Source organism: Camelus dromedarius, chromosome 1 (genome assembly GCF_036321535.1).
Source record: "Camelus dromedarius isolate mCamDro1 chromosome 1, mCamDro1.pat, whole genome shotgun sequence".
NCBI classification, from domain to species: domain Eukaryota; kingdom Metazoa; phylum Chordata; class Mammalia; order Artiodactyla; family Camelidae; genus Camelus; species Camelus dromedarius.
In genome coordinates, this window is record NC_087436.1 from 85,920,283 (window position 1) to 85,936,464 (window position 16,182).

Here is a 16,182-nt window from a genome sequence, read left to right on the forward strand (position 1 = left end):
GTCTGAGTTCAGTGTGGAAAGAAATGCTGTGATTGATTATCAGTGTCTGCCATGGGTACAGGAAGAGGAAGTGGTAGGAAGCCTCTCAGATACTACGGATCCTTACCTCATTTCTGAGCACCTTGGACCGGAGAGTGCCTTGGTCATCCTTACATCATAGTCTTTTCAATATACCTGGGGATCAGAAAAGTTTGTTGAATAAGGTGAACACTAAACAAATGGCTCTAGCTTTTCACTACTATCACCTCCATTAGCTTGAAGAAAATTTTTGTTTTCCAAAAAAGAAGCCTGATCACAGAGGGCTGCCGAGAGGGCTTCAGAGTTGGATCAGCAGGTCTGACCAGGTGGGTCAAGTTGAAGATGGGAATATTGAAGGAGGATTGTGGAGAAAGGTAAGACTGAAGCAAGCCCGAGAGGAGGACGTAGGGAAAGTTAATGGTAGGACTTGTGTGGGACACAAACTGAAGTCTGGCAAACTGTAAGTCAACTTGTAACCATGGTGACTGCACTGAATTCTTTGAATTAAATAAAGGAATATTTTATATGCTCTTAAATCAATATTTCTTTTTAAAAAATGTTGGATAACACAGATATTTCTGTGACTGTAAAAGGCTTTAAAATTAGGTCGCTCTTTGGTGTTCATTTTTGCTACCCTGGAATGTGTGATTCTAAGCTGGATGAAAGCAGCTGGTTCGTAAGAAAAACTTATCTTGTTTGGTTTGGCTAGACAAACACCTATGAAGCTTAGGGATTTGTAGAAATATGAAAAAAAAGATTTTGAAGATCAGATCAAGGAGTCAAACCTTCCAATTTGAAGATCAGAAAATATTTCCATTTCGTTTTTGGACACAATTTCCATGTTTCTAGTCCATCTTCCACTACCAATGTGCCATGTAGATGATCTTGTCTTTTTCATACTGAAGTACATTGATATGAATTGAGTTTTAGAAATGTAAGATTGGTCGTGCCCTCTTGAGCTAAGCCAAGATTCCTTGTGTGCTATAAAACTGAAACTAGGAATGACTGTAAGCAGTGTGCATACATATAAAACAAGTTTGCGTTTAAGCATATGCATTATAATTAATGTATAATTACAATCTAATGTCTGCCATTAACTGTTGAGTAATGCTCATCATTCACTGTAAACAGGCAACAGAAAACACCCACTCAAGTTTTTAAGCACACCTTTGATTCCCCGATGCTTTTATGCCTGGCTCAGTAAATTAAACCATTTAGAGTTCTCCTTTAGATAAGAGAGATTTTCTTGCCACTTATTTTGTAACGAACATTCGTCAGTCCTTGACTGATGCTGGATATGAAGTTGCCCATTAACTATGTATTAAGTAGTGCCTGCTGTGTTTACAGAGCACAGCGGTCCAAGGGAAGCTTTGGTGGAAATTAAGAGCCCAGTAAACAGAGTTCCTCTTCCATGATCAACTTCTGAGCCATTTGAGAAGTCAGACAAAAGCATAAGGCAGCCAGGTAATGAAATCTTTTTTTCACTGATAAAGCTAATATTGGAGAATGTGGCTTATATATGCAAGCAGTTGGGTATTTTGAGACTAGATTCCAGAATTAGAAAATCAGATCACTCAGTCATGGACAAGCCTGGATGACCAAAGATGTGGCCCCTCTGAAGCTGACAAGTGTGCAGGAGCACAGAAGTGTCTGTGTCCCTGCAGAAGAGATAGGAGCTGGGCCCCAAGCGTCATCTTCCAAAAGGACCAATCAGATGACGTCTTTCTTCACATCTCTTTTTCAATGTAGCCCTGTGAAACTGTGACAAGGGGACAGTGCCCAGATCCAGATTCAGAAGGACAGCAGAAGGGCATCAAAATACGAAGAAAAATCAGAACATGCGGGAAATACATCATTCTTTTGAAGACAGGTTCCATGAGGGCAGGGATTTTGTCCACAAATTTTTTCCTGCAGCAGTTTGTTTGCAGCTATGTTCCCAATACTTTGGAAAGCTACCTGGCACAGGAAAGGTGTTCAATAAATATTCATCGAATGAACGAATAGGGAGGAGGAAGTGAGTAGGCAGAGGGGCGACCCCAGGGTAACACACGTGGAGCTCCCTCTTCGTGGAAAGAAATATTGTCCATCCATCATGCACTTGAGAGATAATAAAATAATAATAATGATGATGATGATCATTGCCATCCTAGGAAAGTCATTTTTGATTTGACAACTTTGCCGTTATGTGATGTCACAGAGTTATTTATGGGCAAGGAGAAGGAATGGTCCTAATTGCCAATATTTATTGAACATATATATTAGGTGCCAGGCACTTTTCTAAGCTGTTTATGAGTACGAACCCATCCAAACTTGGTAGCAATCCTTTGAAGTAGCTGCCATATTGGCCTAGGTTAGGGGTGTGCTGAAGATCAGGTCCAAGTGTAACAAGTTCAAGTATAGGCATTCTAGTCCCTGAGCTCATGCTGATAGTCACAACATTGCATTTTACAGTCGATCCTTGAACAACACGAGTTGGAACTATGTGGGTCCTGTTAATTGCAGATTTTTTTCCATAAATACATACTCCGGTATGACATGATATGTGGTTGGCTAATCTGCAGGTGCAGAGGAACCATGGATATGGAGGGGCGACTGTAAATTTACATGTGGATTTTCAACTGGGGGATGGGGGGGTCAGTGCCCCTAACCCCCATGTTGTTCAAAGTTCAACTGTGCATGTGAATTACCTCTCTCTCTCTCTGATCTTTCTATCTCTATCTCTTCTGGCCAAGTTTTCTTCCTCCCTGTGTGACTTAGTTTCCACATCTATAAATGGTGATAATAAAACACTTGATGTAGTGGAGCTAAGTCAGATAATGAGTGTTAAGCAATTAGCGAAATGCCTGGTACATGGTAAATGGCTGATAAATAGTAGTCATTGTCGTTATCTTTAATAATGACACTGCCCCTGTTGCTGTCTTCGCGCCAGGCCTCACACCTCTGCAGACGGACTGCTCCTGGGTCCGGCCCCCACCCCGAACCAGTCAGCTGCAGCACGGACGATGAGCCCCGTGCGAGGGAACCGTGGACTGGGTGGGTTCTGAACTCTGCTTTCTCCTAAATGCAAGGTCTGGCCTTCCATCCACAGTGAGCTCTGACTGCTGGTGGGCCTCACTTTCTATCTTATCAGGGAGGCCAACGCCTGCCCAGCTCCTGTTCTCAGGGAGGTCACAACGGTACACACCATGTTTTCTGTGATGGAGAAAAGGATGCGACCATCCTACAGGCTGTGGGGGTGGTGAGTGTGTGGAATGCAGCTATGTGAACTAAGCTCCTCTTAGGGTCAGAGAGAGCCCAACAGCCTACAATTCCCTTCCCTTTCCTGACAAAGCGCGGAACTCATGAGATATAAGACAAAGGAGCAAGGCAGTATCCCCTTTACTGATACGGGAGAATGTGGTTCACATAAGAGTTGAATTCTGAAATTAGGCGGACCAACCTACTCAGTCGAAGCCAGTGCTGGGACGGTGAGTCCCTAAGGGGATCAAGGTGATTCAAGTTAAGAGAGATGGTGCTCGTCAGGGCACAGATCTGTGCCTCAACGTATGTGAGCTGCTGTTGTTACTATTAAGAAATTTTATTTGACAGATTCAAATGCAGGAACTTGGGGTTGAGTGTAACATACAAATTGCCACTCTGTTCTAGGCTGTGACTTGAAAGCCTTGAATCCCTTGAACCTCGATTTCCAGTAACTTGGAGGACGTGAAAGAAAAGTGCAGATTATGATAGTGAAGAAAGCTTAGACCCTTTCCTTAATGTGCTAATGCAGCCAAGCACTTTTTCCTCTGAATCTCTACAAGAAGCAGAAATGTCAGAAAAAGTACTGAAAATCTTTAGAGACATGTGATCCCAAAGAACTCACTCATCAAAGGTTATTATTAAGGGGAGGTTCAATCTGTTTTGTAGCAAGACTTTAAGGTAGCATTTTTTTTCTCTCTCTCTTTCTTTCTTTTTCCTTTCTCTTTCTTCCTTCCTGCCTTCCTTCCTTCCTTCCTTTCTTTTTCTCTGTCCTTCCTTCCTCCCTCCCTCCTCCTTGCTTTCCTTCCTTTCCTCTTTTTTTAGCTAAGGAGCTGTAAGCAGGACTAGATGGCTTAATGCCAGAAAGGCGCCAAGGTGAATCAGCACTGGTTCCCCTAAGGGAAAATGTAAAACTGCTAGTAACTTGTTTGCAAAGGTAGGAGAGGTGGAAAGTGTCTGCCTAACATCTCCTGCAAGCTGCAGCTTGTTTCTGTGAGGTGAGTGTTCTCCAAGCGCCAGAATACCGTGTGCACCTGCCGACTGTCCGTGGGCCGAGTTCACCAGACCTCACTGTCAATTACCACGTCTTTGGAAAGAAGCCGCAAGCCCGGGTCTCGTTTCCTGCACAGGGTGGGTGGGACTTGTTAGCAGTTGAGTGTTTCTCTCGTTCTGAGGACCTCATGGTCTGACAGGACAGAACCTGCCTGGAGGAGATGTCACAGGCAGGAGCGTAGCAGGACAGGGAACACAGGACGTTAGGATCCTGATGATGCCACTTGGAGAAAGACTTCCCACCCGGAGTCATTTCATGTTTTCTATTCACTTCATACCTCGTAGGTCTATCAAAGATGTTCACTTATTCATTTATATATTATCTGTCTTCCCCACAAGAACATGCAGTTGCATGAGACAAGGGCCTCATCCATCATGGTCATCTCTGCAACATCCATGTCTAGGGCTGGCCCTGACCCAGAGTCATCAGGAAACAAATATTTGCTGAGTGAATGATTGAAAAAATGAATCCTGTCTTCTGTGCTCACTTTACAAAGGAAGAAACAGTCACAAAGGGACATGGTGACTTGACTGTAGTCACACGAGGGAGGGTGAACCTGGCCTGGAACCCAGTTCTGATGCCCAGCTCCACTCTCAGTCCTCACCTCCTTCTGGGCTTTGACCCAAAGTCACCTTCTCAGGAGGCCTTCCCTGGGGCCCCTGTGGAAAGAAAACTCCACCCGCTCCACCAGACAACATGCCACATTGCCTTCCTGGCTCTGTTTCCGTCCTGAGCACTTACCATGACTAACATACCCTGTATGTTTCCATCTTGTTCGTTGTTTGCCATCCCCTGCGGAACATAGGGCAGACGTTTTGTCTATGCTGTGTCTCCAGCAGCAGCAGCGCCAATGGCAATAATTCATGTTTACTGAGCACTTTCCATGTGTCAGACAATTTACGTGGATCATCTCACTTAGGACACCTATCAACTCCATGAAGTAGCTGTGGTCAGTATGCCCATTTTACAGATGGGAAAACAGCTTAAATAAGTTAAGTCACCTGCCCCAACTAGTAAATGACAGAGATGGGACAAGAAGCCAGTGCCTTAACCATGGTGCATATACTGCCTCCCACCGGGGCCCTAGTCGGGGCAGGTGCTGGAGGTCTAGGGCCCGCAGTGCCCGGTGGTGGGGGGTGGGAGGGAGCAGTGTATCCAACACCCACATTGTTCCTCCATAGGCAGCTGCTCTCTTCCCGTGACCCAGCTGTGCTCAGAGGAATTGAATAAAACTGCAAGTCAGCCTGGATGGGGAGACTCTCCTCCTACTCCCCGGGCAGAAAACAGCTCACACGCAGGGACCCTGAAGCTCCTGTCCTGCCCTTTCAAGGGGGCATTTCACCTGGTCATGTGACAGCACTGGCCTCTAAACAGGAAGACAAGGAGGCAGCCTGCCATGAACTCCCTCGGCCTCACGGCCTCGCTTTCTCAGAAGCCCGGCTTCCCAACCTACTTCGCCTTTGCAGATGTTCCCAGAGCCCAGCCTGTTACCGCTTTCCCTTTGCCACGATGAACAGACTGTCTCCAGCCCTCAGAGTCAAGTGTGCATGACCTGGCTCAGATGTCAAGGCCAGGGCAGGGACTGAAGGGGAGCAGGAAGGTGCCTTCTCACTCGTCCCCTAACATGCTCCACACTGATGTAATGTCTACTTCCTCAGCCCTCATTTCCAAGGGCTTTCCATGTTTCCTTGGATTCTTAGACCCAAGGACGCTATTGTGAATCCTCCTAGAGACAGTTAAGAGCAAGAGAGAAATCGTGTTTATTGAGCACCTACTATGTAACAGACACATGCTGGGGGTGTCTACAGAAACAGTGTCATTTAATCATCATGACATCCTGTTCCGTAGACGAGAGAACCAAGACTCAGAAAAACCTGCCCAAAGGCCAAAGGTACTGAGAACACAAGTTTAGTTCTAAACATCTCTCTCTACTAGCCCCTCATTTGAGTTGCATCCAACTTGTGGAAACTGGGTCCTAATGTGTCCCTCAAGGCTGAGGGCCAAAGTCTTGCCTGTTCATTGCTCAGTAGCAAATATTTATTATCAACTACATGCTGGGTGTTGTGCTGGGTGCTGGGGATGCAGCAGTAAACACAACAGACCCAAATGCCTACTCTTATGCATGCTGTGTTCCACAAGGAGGGGACACACAATGAACAAGGTAAAATATAGAGAGTCATGATGTGTTCATGGGTTGGGGAGAGCACAGAATAGAACTACGAAAAGAATGTGGAATGTTGGCTGGTGGAAGGATTGGAGTTTTTTTTCCCCACGGTGTGGGGGGCAGAGAAGGCCCCCTGAGAAGGTGACTTTGGGTTAAAACCCAGAAGGAGGTGAGGACTGAGAGTGGTGCTGGGAGTCAGAAGACCTGGTTTCCAGGCCAAGGTTCACCCTCCCCCTGTGTGACTACAGTCAAGTCACCATGTCCCTTTGTGACTGTTTCCTCCCTTGTAAAATGAGCACAGAGGACAAGATTCATTTTTTTCAATCATTCATTCAGCAAATATTTATTTCCTGATTATTAGGAGCCAGGTATTGTCCTCAAAGTAGAGACTGCAGAGTTGCACATGACAAATGAGGTCTCTGTCTTCATGGAGCCTCATGTTCTTGTAGGGAGACAAACAAAAATGAATGAATGAATAAACGATAGACCCAAGAGCTGTGACGTTCATTAAATATGCAAATGACTCTGGATGGAAGGTAATTCTTTGCATGAGATAGTCAGGGATCCTAACATCCTGTATTCTCGCTCCTATATTCTCCCTGTGGACCAGGACCAGAAAGGGGCTGCCAGGCTGGGGCTGCCAGGCTTGGCCTGGGCTAGTCTCAGATGGGGAAACAGCCATTGCAGAGAACCATGGGAACTATGAAGGCATTACAGGGACCAGAGCTCTCCCTCGTCCCTGGGGTCTTGGAACCTCCCTGGTCCTTTCACATCTCAACGACATTTATAGTCTGCAGAGTCAGAAGGTGGGAAGCCATTGTTAATGGGATTCCATCTCATAACTGCCATCCATCAGTTGCCTTCTTTCAGCCTGACATTTTCACATTCTTTCCAGGTTTTTTTTTTTCTTCTCATTTGTCTCTACTCCACGTCGTCAGAAAGCTATGCTTCTGATTATTCTTCTCGTGACAGTTACAATATTCCCTCCTTGCTGAATCTCAGGCCTTTGATTTTGCTGCCTGATGCCCTAAGTTATACTAGCCTGGTTTGTATTCTTCTCTTTGCAGCCACAGTGGCTCCCACTGCAGGCCTGGCTGCCACTTCATTAGCAAGCTGCTGACACCCCTTCCAGGTCATTAATAAAGATGGTAAATGAGAAAAAGCCCAGTCCCAGCCCCCCGGTACCCCTGCAGACACCTCCCTGGTGGGTAATTGCTGTTTATTGTGCTGCTCTGTTTATCATCTTTTAGCCAAATGTGACTCTGTTATTCTCTTAACTAACTTTAACAGATTTTTCAAGATTTCTCATGAGGCAGATATTCACTTGGAGGCTTAATAACACCAAGGGCTAGAGAAACTTACTTCATGGGTGGAATTGTGCCCAGGACTGGACAAGTTAAAACTCTCCCAGATGCTTCTTGACCCCATGGATGCATTGGCCCTGGGCCTGCCTTTAGTGGCATCCAGGCTCACGTCAACTCTGGCCACCACAGGAACTTACTGGTCTTATTTTTCAAGGCCCCTTGATTAAGATCTTTATGCCTTCTAAAGTCTAGTTATTATTTTAAAAAATTAATATAAACTAATGAGAAGAAGCTTTCATCCTCCCTTGCCTTTAATATATGTGTTCATTTTAGTGATGCACTTCTACTGAATTCTATCCAACACAGAATGTTTCCTGAGGGCCTCTGCAATGTATCAGATGTTTTTTAGACATAGAAGCATGAAGACAATAAGATGCTTCCACTTCTGGTGGGAGTGTAAGCTCCTAGCCGACCACTTCTCTCACAGACCACAACTATAGACTCTGGGTAAAGCAAAACAAAACACAGCAACAACAATGATTTGAAGAAACTGAAGAGTGAACAAGAGCAGGAAGCTTCTAGAAAGGGATTGACACTTGGAAGAAGAAAACAGCACTGGATGAGTTTCCTATTTTAATGGCTTCTAGACTGGAGGTGCCAAGAGGGGTGGAAAGGCTAAAATATTATTTTTAAAAAATCACTGGTGAGTGACAGGGGGAGCACAAAAAGGAAAGAATTAGAGAGAGAAAGAGAGAGAGAGAGAGCCTAAATCCTGTATGTAAACTCTGCCTGAGTCTCTATCTGCCTCCTGAACAATGCATGTGTCGTGTAGATAGTAGACAGATCAACTAAGGATGAAGGAACTGAACACAGATTTGAGTTGCTGCCCAAAAGACAGAGTTTGCATGTTGAATCCAGCTAAGTAAATTCCCTGCTAAAACAAAGTCAATACTCTTTAGAGGAATATAGCTTAACCCAGAGTCACCACAATATAACATTCACATTGTCCAGGATATGATCCTACAAAATTACTTGACATATGAAGAAACAGGAAAATGTGAATTATTCTCAAGAGAAAAGGACAACAAATGGAAACTGACCCTAAAGGGATCCAAAGATAATAAAGTGTGTTAAATAAATTATTAGAATGCAATAAAAACTATGCCTAATTATAGTCCTAAAGTAATGTACTCAACACAGAGGAGCTGAGAATGACCTGGAAAATAATTGATGGATTTTAAAAATCAAAGTGATTTTGAAAATCTCTAGTGGTCCAAAGAATAGAAACATCCAGTTTGTGATTTTATTACATTTAAAATTTCTTCAGATTCTAGTGGGAAACCTTTGCATAGGCCATTCCAACTGTGCTTGCACTGCTAGAAGCACTTTACAATTATTTTTTGGATGGAATAGATTTATGTGAGCACTTCAAACAAACAGCAGTACTTATAGGTTGAAATAAAATAAAATTTTAATAAGAAAAAAAGAGCTAGGAAATGTTCCTCCTAAGAGTTAGCATTTGAGCTGGAGTTAGAGTCTTAGGACTTGAAAGATGAATAAGAGTTAAATAAAACAGAGAAAAAGAGAGGACTATGAGGAAGTACATGTGGGAAGAGAGGGGGGTATTTTAGACAAAGGAAATAGATGGTGTCTTGGGAAAAACACAAGAACAGCTGAAGTCCTCCTACCCTATGTTAATTGGGTCATCAAAAATATTGGTGAAAGTGAAGAGCTATAGAAAATTATTTTTACATGCCTTAAGCATTTTATTCAAATTTAAAACATATGAGAGAGTGCTATTTCACTAACCTATTGATTTTATCCCCAGACCTTGTCTTGTGATTAGTGTTCCATGTTAAATTTCTTCTATAAATGGTCCCATATTGCATTGTACACTATTTCTGGTTTTGATTTCTTTAAGTGAAATGAAAACTTTAAAAGACTTATAAGGAACTTTAAACAGAAATTACACTTTTTAATATCCTTCCCCACCAGCTTTCCAGTTGCTTTGTTCACACCTAATCCACCAGCATTGTAGGACAACTCGTCTTAGTGAATCTGTTCAAAACATTCAACCTAGTTTTCATAGAAATGGTGATTTCTCTCTGATATGGCATCTCACTGTGTAATCTTTATATACAAATTAATTACATAATAGCAATAACAGATACAGAGACAGTGGCCTCTTGGTAAACAGGCAACTTGACTTGTGAGAACAGAAGAGTATGTACCCATGAGAGAATCACCAAACTTCTTTAGTGCTACTGAATGGAGAGCTTTGATCATTTGGGTGAAGAGCAGATGTCCTAATTTTGTGTGCTTGCTGCTTGGCCCAAATACCTCTCTGATATTGTCTAACTCAGAACAATTATTCTAACATTACAAATTCCAGCTAGGAGAAACACAAGCGTCAGTAGGGTAGACATACAAAAGAAGTCCGATCTAACAGAACACCACAATCACTCCACCCAGATGGATCCTTATCTAAAATTCTGTCAAAAACTGGTCATTTCTAGGTCATCTCTGTCCTCGCCAATTTCCTTCTTCAGAAACATCTCCATCAACTGTAGTTCTATTCCCTGATTTCCTGTTCTCAGAGAATAATGTTGAGTTGCTATTGTAAGTATAAGATGAGTTCCGGAAATTTAGTAAACATTGAATGGCCGGAGTTAAGCATTTCCTCAAAACCAATTTAGAAAAGTCATTTAAAATTCAGTTGAAATGTTTCATTAACAATTTGGATTGGCAATCACATGTCAACAGCCTTCCACAGCTACCGACATTGAGGAGCTCAGTTGAAAAAATCTCTCAGTGCATGTTTTCTTGAGTGTGGCCTAGTTTAGGTTATTTATTGGTTAGGACAGGGAATCAAAATGGAATAAATATCATTTTCAGACTAATGGTTCAAATAAAAGATAATAAGTGAAATAAGGCCATATTTCCAGCAAAAATAAATCCCAGAAGATGGCTAAGGTAAAATAAGGATTTATTTACATGTCTATCTTGGCTGACTAGTTTAAACTGATTTGGGTAATCAAGTGAAAAATGAGTAAGAACTAATGAAGACTTAGTGAATGCTTTCTAAATGGACTGAGCTGGTAAATTACCCCCATAGATCTGTTTTTCCTTTGATATGATATTGTGCTCTTCTGAGCTTTGCTACTGTAGTCATTTTCATTGTAGATCTAAATAATGACATGAACGCTCTCATTTTTCTAACTTCTGAGCTTGGTCATCAACCAATAGTTATTGAACACCTACTCAGTGCCAAATGCTGGATGAGATACTGATCATATGTTTATTAAGATGATTATTCTCTGACCCTAATTCCTTTGTAACCATCAGATCAGTTAAAGAAGAGTTTTACAATATTCTCTGAGTGTCTCAGACTTCTAGAGTAAACATTTGTTTGATCACATATGGGGCCTAATTCTTACCACAAATAAACAGGGCTTCCAGTTGTAACAGAACTGCCTTGTCAGAATCCATTTCCTCGTTGCCATATGAGGCAGAGGGCATAACAAACACCTTTAGGTAGGCTTTTTATTTGAGATCAGGGAGGGACTGAGCCATGTACATCTTCTCATGATTTTGAAGATATCATTTATTTTTAAAATTAAAAAAATTAAACTATAGTCAATTTACAATATTGTGTTAGTTTCTGGTGTATAACATAGTGATTTAGTTATACATATATATTCCTTTTCATATTTTTTTTCATTATAGGCCGTTACAAGGTACTGAATATAGTTCCCTGTGCTATATAGCAGGACCTTGCTGTTTATCTGGAAGATATCATTTAAAAATCTAGGTCAGTATTTTTACAGTATTACATTATTCAATATTGGACCATTGTTTTTTCATTAACATGTCTGTTGAAAGTTCTCAATTTGTTAATGATCATTAGTCTTTATCTTACTAAACTTACCTACTATTAACCCACATGAACCTTCCTACCTTCTTGAAAGACTCCCATCCTTTCTTTTCTTTCGTTCCACACTCTCTTGTCACTGTTGTTGTTTAGCAGGGTTATGGAGGTATCTTTTATATATCATAAAAATCACCTACTTCAACTGTCCAATTCGGTGCTTTTTAGTAAGTTTACTAAGTGATGTAACCATCACCATAAGTCAGTTTTACAACATTTTCATTCCCCTCAACAAGATCCATTTACTTTGGTTAATCCCCTTTCTCACCTCAGCCCCGTCTCTCTTGATTTTCCTCCCTGACTACTCCATCACTCCTTTGCAGGCTCATGCTCTTCTACTGGGTCATTAAATATTTACATTTCTCAGGGTAACTCATGGGCCCTCTCCTCTTCTCACTCTGTAACTCTCCCCTTGGAGGACCTCATTGTGACCATGGCCTCAGTTACCACCCACATTCAGATAGCTCTAGACATCTCCATGCTGCTCCAAATCTGTATCTCCAAAGGATCTACTAGACATCTGCATTATAGATGTTGAAAATGTACTTTAACTCCACATATCGAAATCCAGACTCATCGCGTCTGCCCCACTTCTGGTTCTCAGTCTTAGTAAGCAGAGAAATGATCAATTCAATCTCCAAAGCCAAAAATCTCAGGGTCATCCTTGACAAGGCCCCTCCTTCTTGCTACCCCTATATGTAATGCATCATCAGGTATCTTCAATTTTCTATCCTAAACATCTCTTCAATGTACCTCCTTAACCTCATCACTCCTGCCATTATCCTTGTCCAGGATTCCATTATTTCTCACCTGGAATATGCAATAATAGCCTTAAACTTGTATCCTTATCTCCTCTCTTCCTCTTCCAATCAGTTCTCTATATTGTAGCCAACGTGAATTTTCTTTTGAAGAAAGCACAAATATGATCCAATAGTCTTCTGCACCTCTTAGACTAATATAAATGTATTAACATAGCTCGTTGAGTGCCACCACCCCTGCCCCATGTTCCCCCGCTGTACAGCCCACCTTTAATTTTCTTAAAAGAACATGTGTTACTATACATTGCAGGACTATGCACACTTGTTCTCTCTGCTTAAACCTCCTCTATCACCCACTTGGCATTCACCACGTTAAACTCCTACCAGTCCTTCAGAATTAGTGCAGTCCATACTTTCTCATTGACACCTCTCCCACCCGTCGGCTGTCTGTCTAGATCAAATCATTAATTTATGTTTTCTTAGCACCCTCTGCTTTCCCTTTATAAAATCTACTATAGTTTGTAATTATATGCTTCTGTATGGCAATTTGATTAATATCTGTTTTTTCTTCTAGACTGTAGTGCCATGAAGACAGTAGCCATGTCTGTTTCTGTTTATCAGCTGACATAACATACAGGAGGTACCCAGTATGTTTTGTTATATGAATAAGGAATGAATAAAATGAGCAAAACCAATAAAACCAAGCAGCATATAATGGCTAAGATCTGCCAGTTGCTTACACTGTATATACTCCCTGCATCACCACCTCAGATCTCTAAAATGGCTTTATTTCATATATAATGTGTTTTTATGCAGAAAGAAGGACTGAGTTTAAATTCAGAGGTTATATCTTGACTCAGGCATGTCATGGAGTCAAACTCTTGTTACTTTTCTGTGAACATCTCTTTAACTGTGACATGTCTTTTTTGATTTGTTTCTTTGCTTTTGCTTTTTTACTTTTTTTTTAATTGAAGTATAGTCAGTTTACAATGTTGTCTCAGTTTCTGGTGTACTGTATAATGTTTCAGTCATACACTTACATATGTTTTCATATTCTTTTTTGTTATAGGTTATTACAAGATATTAGATATAGTTTCCTGTGCTATACAGTATAAATTTGCTGTTTATCTATTTTATATGTAGTAGTTAGTATCTGAAAATCTACAACTCCCAATTCATCCCTTCCCCACCATTAACCATAAGTTTGTTTTCTATGTCTTTGGGTCTGTTTCTGTTTTGTAAATAAATTCATTTGTGTCTTTTGGGTTTTTTTGGATTCCACATATGAGTGATATCATATGGTATTTTTCTTTCTCTTTCTGGCTTACTTCACTTAGAATAATAATTTCCAGGTCCACCCACATTATTTCATTCTTTTTTATGGCTGAGTAGTTTTCCATTGTATAACTATACCACAACTTCTTTACCCAGTCATCTGTCGAAGGACATTTAGCTTGTTTGTGACATGTTTTTAATTTGTGAAATGATATAACCTCTATCCCTCTTTGGAACTGAAATTAAGAACTAGTCTTCCACATTCAGCAATACACTAGTAAACGTTTAACAATTGGCTCTCTGTAGGGGAAAGCCCTGATTGGTAGCATTTGACGATTTCACTGCAGTAAATACTCTGACTATAGCTGATTTGAAGCCACCAACCTTATCGACCCCAAAACAGAGCTGAGGAGAGAGAAAAACAAAATGCTCTTAAGAGCCATGCCAGCCAGCTCCTGCACACCATTATATCTGAGGCTCACTTGCCTCCAAATTTTCCTTTTCCCTCTTTAACCAGAAATTTGGATTGCCCTGGGCTGTGTCCAACTTTCTGTGACTTCATGATTATTTTCATGGTTTTATACTTTCAATTAGTAATGATTGCTATTTGAAATACAGAAACTTTGGGAGAAGTTTTTCACATCCATGCCATTCCCAAGGCTGAATTGCCCTTTCTGTCACAAACTCTAATCTGTCAAAAGAATTAGGCAGAGGGGTTCAACTTTGTGCCTGCCGTTTCACAAAGATTTGCACCAGACAGTAAATCCCATGAAAAAGAAACTCAGGCTCAATAATATGACCATGAGTAAGTGTTATTCATCATGACTGTTTACCAACAGTTTCACATGCTTTTGCAGATACTTCATACATGGTTTTCAAGGCAGTATTTACGCAAAGGATTAGAGAAAGGGCAAAAGTTTCAAGGGAGAGACCTCACCAAAGCACATATCTCTCCCAGCATTAAATTGTCAACAAAATTAAACCTTTGCTCCACCCTAGAGCACAGCTTCCCAGCCAACGTTAGACACCCACGTGTGCTGGCAAAGATAAAGTCAACAACAAAAGCACACATGTCACATCTCCTGCAGAATGACATGCCCACCACTGCTTGGGTGGGGCAGCCCAAGCCTGCTGGAAATCCTCACCGTCAACACAGCAGCAAGCCCATCTCTCGCTCTGTGGCTGACGGCAGGAGATGGAACGTTGCTTCTGAAAGCAATGATAGCAAAGCCAGCAAGGCCCCAACTGTTTGTTAAATGCCTAACGATTAACAGAAGCCCCGGCCTCAGCCTTTGGGGCTGCCACTCAGGGTAGTCTGTTTAGTAAACAGTCAACCACCAATATCTTGAACAGTTTGAACAGATGGCTCCAGGGTTCAGGCCAACTGTGTTGCCCTCAATTTCACACAGCTTTGGGTAGTGAAGGCCATAAAAATCAAGCAAAGTATAAACATAGACACTCCCCCTCCCTTCTTCCTCCTCCACAAATGCACAGGGGCTCCAATCTCTAGGTGATGAAATCTGACAAAGATTTAAGATTAGAGAGGGAGCCTGAGTGGAGTGGATTTGAAGTCATTAGAAATTGTCTGTGTGTGACTGAAAATTGAGGAGAAGGAAATGGAATCCACCCACGTTTCTCAGCATGGAGCACATGAAGGAACTGATACAATGAAAGAATGTCATGAAACTCAGCCAATGGCTCAGAAATCTCTAGGCAGAAACCAGTGCTTCTAGGTGGAGGATACACCTCAGCGGTAGAGCACATGATTAGTATGCATGAAGTCCTGGGTTCAATCCCCAGTACCTCTGTTAAAAAGTAAATAAATAAATCTCATTACACCCCTTTCATGAGAAGCATAAAATTTTAAGAAGAAAAGAAACTTATAAAAGAAAACAAAAAGAAACCACTGGTTCTAAAGTAGAAATACCTGGCAATTCAGTTGTAAATGGGACATTTGGCCTACCCACTGTAGAACTTCTCCATTACATTCCAGATTCCATTGTAAACAAGAAAAATATTGGAGGCTGAGCTATGAACATCTCAGGTTTGATGTAATTATGAATATCACCTGCTGGAGACAGACCACCCTCTCACCAGTTCCAACCTTGCCGCTGAGCACCTGTTATGCTCTCTCTACATTTGTGAAATGGGTGCAGAAAGCCTGACTTTGTATATTTCATAGAGTTGTTGCTAAGATACCTGAAATATGTCTTCTGGGCCAGAGGGTGCTGTAAATTCATGCTTTTAGGCCATGGTCTACTCCAAATAAATGGTAGATCAAATTTTAAAAGAAAATTTAATTTTCAGAAAACTGAAACAGACATATCCCTCATTCCAAAACAAGGTAAATTTGGCATGAATCAGTAGCGCAAATCAGGAAACAAAGAGGGAGGTGAGCTCCCACACCTGAGTTATGGATGGAGCTGAAATATAGATGGATCTAA